The sequence below is a fragment of the Sorex fumeus genome, unplaced genomic scaffold (assembly GCF_029834395.1).
Source record: "Sorex fumeus unplaced genomic scaffold, SorFum_2.1 ptg000024l, whole genome shotgun sequence".
In the NCBI taxonomy this organism is placed as follows: domain Eukaryota; kingdom Metazoa; phylum Chordata; class Mammalia; order Eulipotyphla; family Soricidae; genus Sorex; species Sorex fumeus.
Window position 1 is genome coordinate 27761718 of NW_026606081.1, and position 15191 is coordinate 27776908.

The 15191-nt window shown below is 53.8% G+C and overlaps 1 protein-coding gene across 1 annotated transcript in view; it reads right to left on the reverse strand.

Moving 5' to 3' along the window:
* The window catches only part of SPTBN1 (spectrin beta, non-erythrocytic 1), a 164820-nt gene that overhangs the window by 53493 nt on the left and 96136 nt on the right, over positions 1-15191 (reverse strand). The gene's annotated exons all lie outside the window — the stretch shown is intronic.

Below are 15191 nucleotides of genomic sequence, written 5' to 3' on the forward strand. Positions count from 1 at the left end.
CTTTCTTTTCTTTCTTTTTTAAGTCAACAACTATTATCTTCAAACTTCAACCGCCCCGCCCTTGGAGAGTCGACTGCTGTTCATGCTTCATGTATGGCGGCCACACACTCTACCTACCCAGGAAAGAGTGATCGCGCTCTGTACGACTGAATATAAAATCTTAGACAAACAGGCCAAGATCTGGCCTCCGGTTTTCTTGTGCAGACTGCCCGAGACTCCATCAGAGGCCCCAGGGGCCCAGGCTGTGCCCCTGAGCCCCTTCCCTGGCCTCTCCTCAGAGCTCCTTGGCCAGGCCCGTCCCCAGAGCCAACAGCGCAAACCTACCAGGGGATGAGCCCTGTGACTCCACAGCCACCAGCAACCTCACATGCCAACATTTAGGAAGCAGATGCTGACCTTTCTTTGGGTATTTTCTTCCTTCCTTTCTCTTTTTATTTTTAATATGTAGCACAGTGGGTAGGGAGTTTGCCTTGCACGTGGCCGACCCGACCAACCCCGGGTTCAATTCCTCCGCCCCTCTCGGAAAACCCAGCAAGCTACCGAGAGTATCCCGCCCCCACGGCAGAGCCTGGCAAGCTCCTCGTGGCATATTTGATATGCCAAACACAGTAACAACAAGTCTCACAATGGAGACGTTACTGGGCCTGCTTGAGCAAATGGATGAACAACGGGAGGACAGTGCTACAGTGCTACGGTTGTTCATAATAATTGTTTTAGGCATCCAATATTCCCTTGCCAATTCCAGCATCACTGTCCCCTCCCCCTTCACCCCAGCTTGCCCCCTGGCAGGTATACAACACATTTATTTCACATTACTTGTTCGAACAAAACTTATAGGAATGGCAAATGGAATTATTAGAAAATAAATCAATAAAAGTCAACTTATGATTGATTCCTACGTGATTTTAATTTACGTAAAGAAATTCAAATTATTTAATATATTAACACACACTACACATTATATTGCCTTTATGTAAAGAAATTCAAATTATTTAATATATTAACACACACTACACATTATATTGCCTATACTCATTTATATAACTAAATTTTCAACCCTGCATTAAAAATATACTGCATTCAATTTTATTTTGTACTTGAATTTTTTTGTTTGTTTTTTTTTCTGGGCCACACTCAGAAAATCTCGGGTTTTACACATGCCAATGCAAGCACACTGCCTGATGTACCATCTCTCTGGCCCTGGCACTTGGACTGTACTGTGGCAATTATCATATGGTAATTATCATATCCTCCCACTTTGTGCTAATTCTGTGCTAATATTTTTTAGTTTCCATGAAATCAGCAAAACCTACAAAGGTAAAATTTAGTAAGAGTGAAAAGAATTAATAAAATTTAAATGGGAAAAATGTGAATAGTTCTTTAATAGTACAAAGTGCTTTATCCTAAAAAAAGGAATATTGCTTTTATATCAGAAAATATCATATTATAGATACTACTGAATTGTCTTCATTAATACAGAAAAGATTATCGTAAAAAAAATAATCTCTGGATGCAGAGAGCAAGAAGGAAGTGTCTCCCATAGAGGGAGGCTGGGTGGGGAGGGGCGTGGGGGGTTTGGGGGCTGGTTTTTGGGGATGGGAGGGAAACAGGGACAGTGGTGATGGGAAATGTGCACTGGTGGAGGGATGGGTATGGGATCATTGTATGACTGAAACCCATTTTGAACAGCTTTGTAATGGTCTATCTCACGGATACTCAATTAAAAAAAAAGTCATGTGGAGTTCATGGACAACTCAATCAGCTTAACCAATGGCTGAATAAATAGCAGTACTCCTACATTAATAAAAGAGAAAATGTAAAAATGTAAAAAGTACAAAAAAAGGTATAAGACACAGAGAATCAATAAAAATGAGATTTTGACTTATCACTGAAAATGTACAACCCCCTTCGGCAAACCAGGAGCAAACGACCTGGTGTTCGCTGAGTCCTGCCACAGGGCCCACGGGAGATGCAGCGCCCAGCGCCACAGCTGGCGTCTCCCCGGCCCGGAAACTGACTCTGTCAATGCTTCTTGCAAAACTGGTTCCAGGCTGTGAATTCCCTCAGTCGCTGCCTGTCCGTGAAGCTCCGTGAAGTCCTTCAGATGTGGAGGACACTCCGGCTGGACAGAGCATGCTGGGTGAGGCGGTCACTCTCCTGAGTTTCTGCACCACGCCCCTCGCTCCCACTGACAGCCCTGTGGTTCACCTTACGGCTGGCCAGCTGGCCCTCGGGAGGAAGTTCCTCTTCTGACTTCGTGTTGTCAATGCCCGTCTCTAGATTTGGAGTCTGTCACTGTGAATTTTCCTAATGTTCACTTTTAATATACACAATTGTTGCTTTCCATATCTGCAAGAAGGGAACTAGGTGCTGGCTTATTTCTGGCATCTGCAGCCCCACAGGGTGATGGACATGCATCTGGGGGCCCTGGGGTGCCGGGGGCCCAGGTGGGTCTAGAGCAGGGGAACCCCCCTCCCTGGGAAAGCCCCCCATCTGCTAGTCAGCAGCTGCTCTCGTTCCGACCTCTGCCACAGGCCAGCCAGTGTCGGGGGCAGGGCCGGGCTGGGCAGGGTGTCTCACTGGCCCACGGGATCATGAACCACAGGGCCAGCTAGCTGCCTTGAAGAGTTCAGAGCAGAATACACAGCCACGCCGACGTCTCTAGGTCCATTTCCCAGACAGCTACTACCACCTGGTCCCAGTGTATTAAGGGTCTACAGATCTCTCTCTCTCTCTCTCTCTCTCTCTCTCTCTCTCTCTCTCACACACACACACACACACACACACACACACACACACACACGCACACATGCACGCACGCACGCACAGAGTTTTGGGGCCACATCCAGCAATGCTCGGAGACAGAGGCAGGGAGAAGAGAGATGGGGGTCATTTACCTTCCACCTTTCCAAAGCTTACAGTGCCCGCCAGACCACACCTGCATGTCCTCTTCAGAAGGGACAGAGCGCAGCTCCGCCCCAGCCTGGCAGAGGCCCTGCAAGGCCATCTCCAGCACCTCCCTCCACCCCACCCTCGTTTTATGTCCAGGAACTTGCCCCAAGGACAGGGCCGCAGATCAAAGGGCCCAGCAGCTTAGTGCCCACCGTTCAGATCACCAAGACACTCCCCACAGATCATGAAATCAAACCGTCTGATTTACAATCATCTGGGTTTTAGAGTAAGCCTTTAGAAAGCATCTAAATCAATTTCTTTTTGGAGAAAAAAAAATCTTCTGCATCACCGGGGCATAGAATGAAATAGCCCACGAAGGACGCGACTACTGTGTGCAGCAGAGAGCCTCCACAAATAGGGATAAACAGTCCTCACCAAGCACATCTATGTCGCAGGCCTTAACAGTGCGGATTACAGTGCTCCTAACTAACCACTCCCTGATTTCATGGGAGGAATTAGCAACTCTACACGCAGGCTGCCTTTCTTTTTAAATAACCAAAAAGTCTTTAAAAGACTCTAAGTCTTGAAAAATAAACATCAAGCAGCCTTCTTCCCCGGGCATCTAAACAGAAAAGTTTTGTTTTGCTGACTGGGATGTACACAGGAGGTGGAGTCCACAGCCCACATGGCGGCAAGGCCACTGCACGGGACATCCTGGGGCTGGTCCTGTGTGCCATCATGCCAGCAGCCCTGCCATCTCCTCTGTGGCACCAGCCTGACCTGACGAGAAGGGCTACACCTGGGTCCAAGTGAACACGGTGCTTCGCCTCATGTGTGACACAGCTGCCAAAATTTCAACCCACGATACAATGCTAGGTGGGGTGACATTCCTTACAAAGCTCATCATCGACATCCTTTATTTTAGGGGTGAATTATCGCTATCACTATCAAAAGGCTGTCATGCTTCAATATGTACTTGAATACTATTCTGCTCCACAGAATTGGCTCTGTTGACCAGAAGACTGGAAAAATGAACCCACTAGCAGCACAAGTCACAGGAGACAGAAACAGCCATGCAGGACAGGACGCTGCTTCTCTCTGCAACACCCGGTGATGGTCAAGCGGTCACAGTGCACATGGGACAGCCGGAGGGACACCTCTGAGAGGGAGACGAGAGTTCAACGGGAGCTGACAAATGACCACTTCAAAGGCTTCAATTATACCTGGCTCCTGGGAGCGAAGCCTTTCTTCTACTTCTTAAATTGTCTGAATTTGCAAGGCTAAACCTAGAGCACGATCTTTCCAGTCTTCAGCTGAATGGACAGACAGACTACCTCCAGCAAGAGGCAGCCTTCAAGAGCAGGCTTTCCTCCCAGAGATACGCAGCTAAGTTCAGTGTAAACTGGCATCAATAATGAAGAAGGTGCAGGCTGGACACTAAGAAGATTATCGGGGAAGCAACTTTCCTGGCGCATTCCAACCTCTGGCCATACAAGTTGATAATAATGTGTCACAACTGACATATGAGCCGGGAGCTGAGAGGAGCAAGGAACTCCAGGACTCACCAAGCGAATATTGCATCAGAACTCTGCCTACACTTGAGGCCTCTTGACCTTAACGGACTAGAAATCTAGTTGGAGAAGCAAAATGAAAAGTAGAAACAACAAAAGATACAACAAAGTGTACTGTCAGTTTCCAGAAGATTCCAATGATATGTCTTGTGTGTGTTTAGAAGAAAAAACTCACAATCAGGAGGGTTTTAGGTCCCACCTTCAACAACCGCTGAAGGGTCTACTGTGTGTCCTTCCCATCACACCCCTCAAGGACACTGTGGTGGTCTTCAAAGTGACACAGTACTGGACCCTCATTTTCAGTGGCAAACATCTGCCAACTCCGACACAGGTGCTCAAAGGGCCCAGAGGGGCCTACTCCCCCGGGATCATCTGTGACCTCCCCCTGGGCTCCTCATCACCTCTCCACCTTCCCTAGTTTGCGTCTAATCCAGACGCCAAGACTAGCTGATGGGATGGGCTCTTATCCTCTTGCTACCTTCCACGGGCTCTTATCGGCGCACAGAGCCCATGGGATACGGCTGGGTGGCATCCATTGCTTAGGACCTTGGCATATGCCAGGCAGGGTAGGCACGCTAAATATTTGTTGAGTGAATCAGCAATGAAATACGCTTTCATGTTCAATAAATATCTCTGCCTGATAAATACTTGGCAAAATATTACTGAGGAAAGAAACTCCAAATGACACCAACAGACTCCATAAACTGTTCGATGTTATCAGCGTAGAGCACCAAAACCTTTGACATCAGAACTATGCCTTGGAGTGGTTCCTTCATGTTTGATCAATGACAGAAATGAGATTTTATGGCACTGTCTTTCAGATTGAGAGGGAGGATCTAAAGTTAATCCTAGAAATCGTGAAAAAAAAAATTGAATTTGTTTTGTTTGGTTGCTACCACATACCTGTGTAGTACAGGGAATCTACCGAACGCACTGGTATATTATCCATTATTGTAACGTGACCCAGATGAGTCTGTAGCTAGCTTTAACTAATTTTTGTGGTGGGGGTGGGGGTCGGTTTGGGTTGCACTGGCCATGATCAGGGCTTACTCTGGGATCTGTGCTCAAGGATGTCTCGATGGCACTCAGGGGACCATGGGCAGAGCCAGTGATCAAACCCAGACTGACCATGGGCAAGGCATGTGCTTTACCTGCTGTCCACCTCTCTGTCCCTTGCTAATGCTTTTGCTGCTCATGTTTGGCAGCGGTCACTTCTTGGGGGACCGTATGTGGTGCCTAGAATCAAAGCAGGGTAGGCTGTGTGCAAGGCAAGAGACTAAGCCATGTATTATCTCTTCTAATGTGACTGATTTTAACAACTGATTCATCAAACCTAATTCCTGAGGGTTTTTTTTTAAGCCCCAACTCTAGTTCAAAACAAAAGAATACAGTAGGGTGGGGCTCCCCTATATGTGTCCTAGCTTAAACAAATAAATACCTCATTTCCCATGAGCAATATGCAAACTACACAGGGCAGGAAACCGGAAGCAGCGACTGGCTGTAAACTGATAACAGAGAATCAGTGTTATCTGGAGCAGCACAAGGAAGGAAGTTAATCTTCCGACTGAAGGCCTCCGTGTGAGGAATTTGTCTGGGGGCCTTGAGTCGATGTTTGCCGCTCAGCTCTGTATATAAATAGAACTAGAGTTACAATAGCACTCCAAGCAGTTCAGCCCCCACGACAAAACACATGGGAGCACCTGTCCTGCGTCAAGCGCAGCCAAGCACCCCTGCTCCTGCCCAGGTCTCACTCCTGGGAACCACCTCACGGGCTGAGAGACCCCTGAAAGCCCCTCACCATCTGACATGGGCTGGGAGACCCCCGGGAACCTCCCTCACCATCTGACACGGGCTGGAGACCCCCGGGAACCCCCTCACCATCTGACATGGACTATGGGACCCCCCGAGAATCCCCTCACCATCTGACATGGGCTGGAATACCCCCCGGGAACCCGCTCACCATCTGACACAAGCTGAGAGACCCCCGAGAACCCCTCACCATCTGACACGGGCTGGGAGACTCCCAGGAACCTCCCTCACAATCTGACACGAGCTGGGAGACCCCTAGGAACCCCCTCACTGTCTGGGAGAGATCCGAAAATGCCCTCACCGTCTGACATGGGCTGTGAGACCCCGGGAACTCCCTCACCATCTGACACTGGCTGGGAGACCCCCGGGAATACGCCCCCCACCGTCTGACACAGGCTGTGAGATCCCCGGGAACCCCTTCACCATCTTACATGGACTATGAGACCCCCGGGAACCCCCTCACCATCTGACACGGGCTGTGGGACCCTGGGAACCCCCTCACTGTCTGACATGAGCTGGGAGAAATCCGAAAATGCCCTCACCGCCTGACACAGGCTGTGGGACCCCAGGAACCCCCTCACAATCTGATACGAGCTGGGAGACCCCCCAGAAACCCCCTCGCCGTCTGACATGGGCTGTGAGGTCCCCAGGGGCCCCCTCACCATCTGACACAGGCTGGAAGACCCCTGGGAACCCCCTTCATGGTCTGACATGGGCTGGGAGACCCCCGAGAATGCCTTCACTGTCTGACACAGGCTGTGGGACCTCAGGAACTCCCTTCACCATCTGACACAAGCTGGGAGACCCCCAGGAACGCCCTTCACTGTTTGACACGGGCTGTGAGACCGCCGGGAACCCCGCCTCACCGTCTGACATGGGTTGGGAGACCCCCAGGAAATCCCTCACTGTTTGACATGGGCTATGGGACTCTCGGGAACGCTCCTCGCTGCGCACTCCCAGGGCCCTCCTGAGGACCCCCCTCCTCTGCTTCTCAGCAGCGTGGTCCCCAATTCTGCCCCCACAGGACCCACACACCATGGTGGGGCCCTGAGGGAGAGCCCCCATGGCCGGCGAGCAGCCAGTGTCCAGGGCACTCCTTCCTGCCGGGCTTGGCCCTTTGGTGAGCTGGAGCCACAGCCCACTGGAGCCAGGCTGAGGTGGAGGTCTGGACACAGAAGCTCACTCAGATCCTCTAGGCGAGAGGGAAAAGTAAGGCGGCTACAAGACGCTAAAACCAGTAGAGAAAGAGGAGGAGGGGGGAGCTAACGAAGAAAGGACTCTCAGGGCATGGAAATGGGCCGCACACTTAAGCAGGGCCAGGCCTGCAGCAGCCACCCAGGAAAGGCCAGCGGGAAGGCCTGGGGGAGGGGCACTGGCAGACAGCGGGCCACAGTCCGTCACCAACCCCCTTATTACCATCTTCAGATCTAACTGGTGAAGAGACGAGGGGCAGAAGGGGCCTGCGGTCGCCCCTCTGCCCATACCCTTGGAGCCCTGAAGCCCCCAACCGTGCTACCTACCAGCCCACACTGCCTCGACTAAGCTCGTGGGCCCCTGGACCACGGAGGCCGAAGGACAGCCACCTCCTGCCAGCCTCTTGACGGCGGAGACGAGGACAGAGCTCAGCCCGGGCTCACTCACTGACTGACTCTCGAGGCCCAGAGTGGCTTTGGACTGGGGCAGCCACCGAGGAGGGCTGCGGGCAGGAGGGAGGTGCGCCGGAGCCCTCAGTGACTGGGTGGGGCCACACAGCTCTCTGGTCCTCTCAGAAGAGGTGGGCCAGCTCTGCGCTTAGACCACTTGGGGGGCTGAGGAGAGCCCAAGGGGGCTTGCACAGGGGCCCGGGTTTGGGGTCCCCTAGGCACAGCCTGTGTTGCCCCAAACCAAAACAAAATGAGTCGTGGCCCATGTGCGTATGGCTGGGGACACGGCCTGGGGGCACCAGGACCCCTCTCTCTCCCCCATCCCAACCCATCTGGCGGCTCTGTCCTCAGACCCCAGTCTGTAGCCAGCGCAGGCCGGGTACTCCCTGGCCACCAGCCAGGGGCAGCGTCACGTTTCCATCACCAGACAGGCGCCCAACCTGGCACGCAAAGGACACAAGCCCTTCTCTCTGAGTCACTTAGCAGGACCAGCCCTCAGGCCAGATCGCCAAGGAGGTGACACAGGCACTTCTGCTCCCGAGCTGAGACATGCCCCCAGGAGATGCTGCCCAGCAGGCAGGGCTGTGGGGATGGGGAGCAGGGTGAGAGCACGGCCAGACTCCACCTGCACCCCTGCGCATGTGCTGGTTCCAGCCACACCCGGCGGTGCTCGGGGTTTAGTCTGGCACTCATGAGGCGGGTCTGGGTGCCCGCTAGACTCACCGTCCAGCCCCACGAGCACCCATCTTCAGGTTACGGACTCAGGGAGAAGGTGGCGGCCGGATGTACACCCCCCACCCCCGCCCCGGCCTCCCCAAGCCTGCCCTGGGCCTGGGTCCTTATTCTGACGGACACTTCCTCCCCCTGCAAGGCCACTGAGAGACCGACAGGCACAGCAGCCTCTGGTTAACTCGTAGTCTCCGTACAGGCAGAAACAGGGAGAGACACCACACTTGGGAAGGTCCCTGCTGAGGCCAGAGGGCAGCGTCCGCACAGCCAGGAGAGAATTGCTCAGAGCAGAACCTCACACTCAGGACTCTGGGCCAGCACTGAATGCAGAGCACGAGGGGAGCGTGGCTTTGTGTCACTCTCTCTGGAAGAGCAGCTCAAGGAATGGTGAACCCTCATTCCAGACTGGCTCGTCCGCGGCACGTGGACTCCCTGGGTAGGACACTCCTCGCAGGAACCAGAGCGGGTGCAACAGAGCCTAAGCAGGCCTCCTTCTCAGCGGGCGCCAGGCTCCCGGGGAAAGTCAGGGGCGCATGCCAGCTGCATGGCTGTGCTCTGCTATGCTCTTCTGGAATTCTTTCTCCGTTTTGTTTTCCGGGCCAGGTACTGCACCCAGGCATCACCCTTGGCGATGCTCAGGGGACTATGGGGGACGGCAGGGACGGAACCAGGGCAGGCTCATGCCAAGAGAGAACCCTTCCTGCTGTGCCACTGGGCTGGCCCCAGGATTCCTAGGGTCCACAGTGCAGGGTGGAAACCACAGTCCATTGTGGCCCATTGTGGCCAAGCGGGCTCGGACACAGGAGTACCCCGAACAGATAGAGTGAGGACTGGCGCGGGAGCCACTGCACGTCACCCAGAGAAATCACACAGCAACCGTGGGGCTGGACATTGAGTGGGGAGGGCGCCTGGCTGCACGTGGCTGGCCCAGGTTTGCTCCTAGCACCCTATGGTCCTCTGAGCCCACCAGGAGTGATCCTCGAGCACGTCCAGCTGTGGCCCCCAGGCAAAACCCCCCTCCAGGACCTGAGAGCCTTCCCCCCTTAGACCTAAGAAACACAGAAGTGATGTGCCAAAGCCCCAAATCTCACCAGAAACCGAGCCACTTTCCATGGATAGTACGTATTTACTAAAACCACATCCTGAACGAATTTGGTGTCTGAGGACCCATCCCCATACCCTAACTAGCGCAGGGGTCCTCTACATAACGCCCGTCACTTGACCCTGCAGAGGCGCAAGCAGGCAAGCCGCAGGGAGCTCATGTCAGCATCTGGACAACACCACCACGCTCTGCTCAAGGAGAAAGCAAACCCGGCTCAAAGACACGTGCTGGACAGTGCAGCTCAGGGGACAGAGCACGCAGGGAGCCAAGAGCAAGGCCCCGCATGCAGACCCCAGCAACTCTGCCCTACCAGCCTGATATAGGCAAGCACCAACTGCAGGGCCCCAGGACCCAGGCAGGAGCCCAGCCCAGCCCAGCAGGGGGCAGGGTCTGGTCCCCACCAGAGCAGGCCTGGACGCGGGAGGGCTGAGTGTCACCCTAGGCCCTGAGTACTCGCAAGGCACCCCCACTCCAAAGCACAAGAAAATGGAAGATGCACCCAGGGAGGGAGGGAGGGAGAAAGGGAGAGACAGCGAACGGACAAGAGAGAGAGAGAGAGAGAGCGAGAGAGCGAGAGAGCGAGAGCGACAGAGAGAGAGAGAAACTTTCAGGGAGAGAGAGGGAAGGAAAGAGAGAAAGAAAGACACAAGGGGGGAGAGAGAGAGAGAGAGAGAGAGAGAGAGAGAGAGAGAGAGAGAGAGCGCATGCTTGGCTACTGGAGGCAGGGTCCAATTCCCAGCCCGAAATGGCCCCAGAGAAGGTCAGGAGTGACCCTTCGAGGATGCAGCCAGTAGCCAGGACAGCCCCCCTCCCCCAATAAAAAGGGAGGGTGACAAAAACCTTTCCTAAACTGGTCTCTAAGCTGAGGGGCAGAACACACTCATCTCTGTGGGGACCCCAGCTTGGGGTGGTGGCCGAAGGAGTGACCACTCCAAGTCGGTTGCAAGCAGGGCGGGAGAGGATCCTCCCAGAGGAAGTCCAGGAGTGAGGGAATGTCTGGAATGTCAGGAGATCAAACAACAGCACAGGTGTCTCAGAGAGAGCTGCTTCCTGGCTGCACTATGGATTGTATTTTTATTTGATTTTTTTTTTAATCAAATCACAGTGAGATACACAGTTACAAGGCTGCTCTTGATTGGGCTTCAGTCATACAGTGTTATAATGCCCGTCCCTTCACCAGTGCACATTTCCCAGCACCAGTGTCCCCAGGTTCCCTCCTACCACCCCAGCTTGCCTCTATGGCACTTTTCTTCTCTCTCTCTCTCTCTCTCTCTCTCTCTCTCTCTCTCTCTCTCTCTCTCTCCCTCTTTCCCTCCCTCCCTCCTTTGGGCCTTCTGGTCTGCAATGTGGACACGGAAAGGTCGCCAGGTCTGCCCCTGTCCCTGCTTTCAACACTCAGTGGACTATGGAATCTCACATCTCAACCCTACTTACTTCCTAAGTGAAATCCCAGCAGGATCCAACCAAAATCTCATTCCTCATTAAGTTCTCTTCCTTCGGGAATTTACTGAATGGTGAATCGGACCCTGGATTTCATGTTTAACTCCACCTACCATTTCGCTGCCCAGAAGAATCAGGAGCAGAAAAATACAAACCCAAGAGTGCTGACACCTTCCATGTGCAGCACCGCGGGAGCACCAGCCACGGAACAACCGCTCACTGTCAACGCAAGGAAGACACCGGCCAGGGCTCAACCATGGAGCAACTGCTCACTGCCAACCGTCAGGAAGACTCTGGCACAGGCTCAACCATGGAGCAACCACTTACTGCCAACTACAAGGAAGACACCAGCACAACCTCAGCCCCAGAGCAACCACTCACTGCCAACCATCAGAAGATGCCGGCAAGAGTGCAAATACTGGCACTGCACAACACTGACAGGCATTTTCAATTCCTTGGAGACTCCTGGCACTGAGTAACTGATGCATACGCTGGACTCCACCTTACACACTTACAGGAAGTGAGAGCCAGCGCTGGGAAGCATCATGGTGACTCTCCTTTGGGCACTGCCCAACCTCTCTCGGCTATAAGAAACGACCACACACGGTTTCTTATGACGCCAAACGGCACAGTTGCTTCTGCGCGGGCAGATCCCATGTGGACATGACGTACATGGTCTTTGCACGGCTGGAAGTGGACTTCATGGCCAGAGCCCGCTATGAGGGCTCTTCAGCTCTGTCCTCAGCCCTCCTGGCACAGGGCACCTGGCAGGAGCATCCTGACCCTGAGTTTCAGGCCCCCGAGCATCCCTGAGTCAGAAGGACCGCCAGGTGTGGCCCCCAAGCAAACAGCTCCTGGCCAGCACCCACAGCAGGGATGAATAGGGAGACTCGTTCTTCTGTGCTGTGAACAGAGCCCCAAGGACCATCCCCATCCCTTGCCCCCATTTTCTCCCACCCACCCCTGTATCTTGCACTCCAGACAAGGAAGCTGAGGTTGCTGCAGTTTCCGGGTGAGGGGGAAAGGGTCAGGCCAAACGAAGCTGCCTGAGTGTAGTATCCAGGTTAGTTAGCCGCAGCCTTGGAAAACCGGGACTTGTCTATCTGGAGGGAATCTTGCTTGCCTAAGAAGACCTGCATGATCTCTCCTGAACAGCCTCTAGAAGCACAATCTTGAAACTGGATGGGAAACATGGTCCGTACGTGTCCCGGTGGGAAGGTACAAAGAAGTGCCCCTTTCAGGACTGGGTGAGAGCCAGTCAATTCTGGACTGCTGGCTTAAGAAACAGACACTCTCACGTCACTGAAGACGCGGAGAAATGGTGTGCTGGTGAAACAGGATGGCGGGGAGGGCGCTGGCCTGGCCCATGGCTGACTGGGCTTCCATCCCCAACAACCATCTGGTCCCGACTGCAGAGCCGGGAGTCAGCCTGCTGGTATGGCCCCCAGAACAGAACAAACAAGAGAAATGGGCACATGCGTTATGTGGTTTGTGGATCTGTAAGTTGGCAGGATCCAAATTTTAAATGTGCATTTTCTTTGTCAAGCAATCACACCACTCTAGAGGTACCTGTGCGAGCACATGAAAGAGGACAGGATGTGAATGTCACATCCGGAAAATCACTGTAGAAGCAAACAGCAACTACAGAGGAGGAAGGGACCGAAACAACGAAATGTATGAGTTTATATTTCCCGTATAAATCATATTTCTGGGAACATTCAATATTCAGAGGAAACACCAGCAAACTTGGATCTTTTACGAGGGTGTGTGGGGCGAGTTCAGCAGCTGGTGTGCACACTGCATGCAGGGAGAGAGCTGACCCCACTGAAACTGCATACTCCATGCTGGAGTCCCAGGTTGGACCTGCTCACTCCCTGGGGTACCGAGTCCAAGCACGGTGCTGCCCGGCGCTTAGCCCAGCACTGCTGGGAGTGCCCCCACAGCCCCCAGAGGGAAAGCTCCTGTCTACATGCGGGAAAGGGTTTGGAGACTCTGGGGAACCACGTGTGCTCGTGGGTGCCCCCTGGAGGTAACGGGTTCGGGTAGGAGTGAGCGTGAGGGCACAGCAACAGGGACAGACAACAACACGCCAGCAACTGCCATTCTCCCAACTGCCATTCTCCTAAGAGCCAGAAATGCCAGGCGTCTTCCGCTTCTGCAGTCGGTCTGGTTTGCTGGTCCTTTTATGTTTTCTAATTAGTGCACAGCACTGCACTGTAGCACTGTCCTCCTGTTGCTCATCAATTGCTCGAGCAGGCACCAGGAACGTCTCCACTGTGAGACTTGTTACTGCTTTTGGGATATCAAATATGCCACGGGGAGCTTGTCAGGCTCTGCTGTGTGGGCAGGTTACTCTTGGTAGCTTGTTGGGCTCTCTGAGAGGGATGGAGGAATCGAATCCAGGTTGGCTATGTGCAAGGCAAACACTCTACCCACTGTGCTATCGCTCCAGCCCAACCAGTATATGCCATTCGAAATATGTTTAAAAAAATTTTTTTAAATATGTAAAAGGCTGGGGCCAGAGTGATAATACCGCGGAGAGGGCATTCGCCTTGCACACAGTCGACCCGGGTCCCATCCCTGGCTCCCGTATGGTCCCCCAAGCATCACCGGGGGTAATTCCTGAGTGCAGAGCCAGGAGTGGTCCCTGAGCATTGCTGGGTGTGACCCCCTAAAAGGGTAATAAAGAAATAAGTAAGAGGCATTTATATTTGAGGGAAAACAAGCAGCTCGTTTTTATTTGATAAGAGAACTGAAGGTGATCAATGAGTCTGAGGCCCATGGAGAGCAAAGTCAGGGGCGGTCCCTGGAGGAAATGAACTGCGGACCCCAGAGGAGAGCCTGCGTCTCCAGCAGCACTCAGCAAGCACTCAGCACAGGGTGCTACCTTAAGAGCTCTCGTCTGGGCAACACTGAGTCAATCTCTAACCCCACTTCATCCACTTGTAAGCAAAACAATGCAAACAAACACCAGTGCTGCTTCCTGCCCGGGGGAGGGACACACACACACACACACACACACACACACACACTGAGTGACAACCTGCTAGGCAGTCACAGGGAGGGAGTCCTAGACCAGCGGAGCTGCCTGCAGGTGGAGGCCACCGAGGGAAGACACTCCCCGGTACCCTCCCCACTGCACTGGGGCCCAGATCCTCCTGTTTTATACTCTTGAATCATATGGCCGTACCTTTCATTTTCTCTACAGAAACAATCCTTCATTTTAAAAGATGCGTTTACAAACCGCTGTACTAAGGCAGGGGAATGAGGAAAAGTGCAGGCAGGTCGACAGCTGAACAACCGTGAGTCACTGGGTCAACGTTCCCGAGCACAGGTTCGGATCCGGGTGACATGCCCGGTTCCCAGCAGGGAGAAGGCCAGCAACCAGCGCGGGGTGAGTCACGGTGTGTGCAGGGATGTGGAGTGGCACGCTCGTGGACACAGCCCGAGTGATGGGGACACGTGGCACCTCGGCAGGGACCAGGCCTCTGCCAAGCACTCAGCCCCAACGCATTCCACGCATACTCGCACCCTGGACGCGTGGAGACTCATCCCCACACTGCTCCCAGCACCAGCTGGGCTCAGGCGGGTCAGCAGCCGAGAGCACAGCTGGACCCAGAGGAAAGCCTGGACACCCAAGGCCTTCGCACGCAGCTGAGTGACCCCACTCCTCAGAGACTTCCCCAGACCCCGGACCTTCGCTCAGACCATTCCGGAGCAAGCAAGAGCCGTCCCAAGGGAACTTCGCTGGTCCTGAGCTCCTCCCCAGCAGGTTCTCTCGAGTTCCACTCTGGGAGCTCTGGGAGGTGGTGGCATCCCTCCCTCCCGCCTCACATCTGCGGAAGGTGTGAGTCACCCGCGGCACCCGCGCCCTCCTCCCCGCCACAGAGACCGCAGCGCACAAGCAGCCATTGTTCCCTCCTATCCCCTACCAAGACGCCTTCTGAGACTCCGAACACAAAACCCTACACAAAACCCAACCAAGCCCCTTGTGAACTGTCTGCC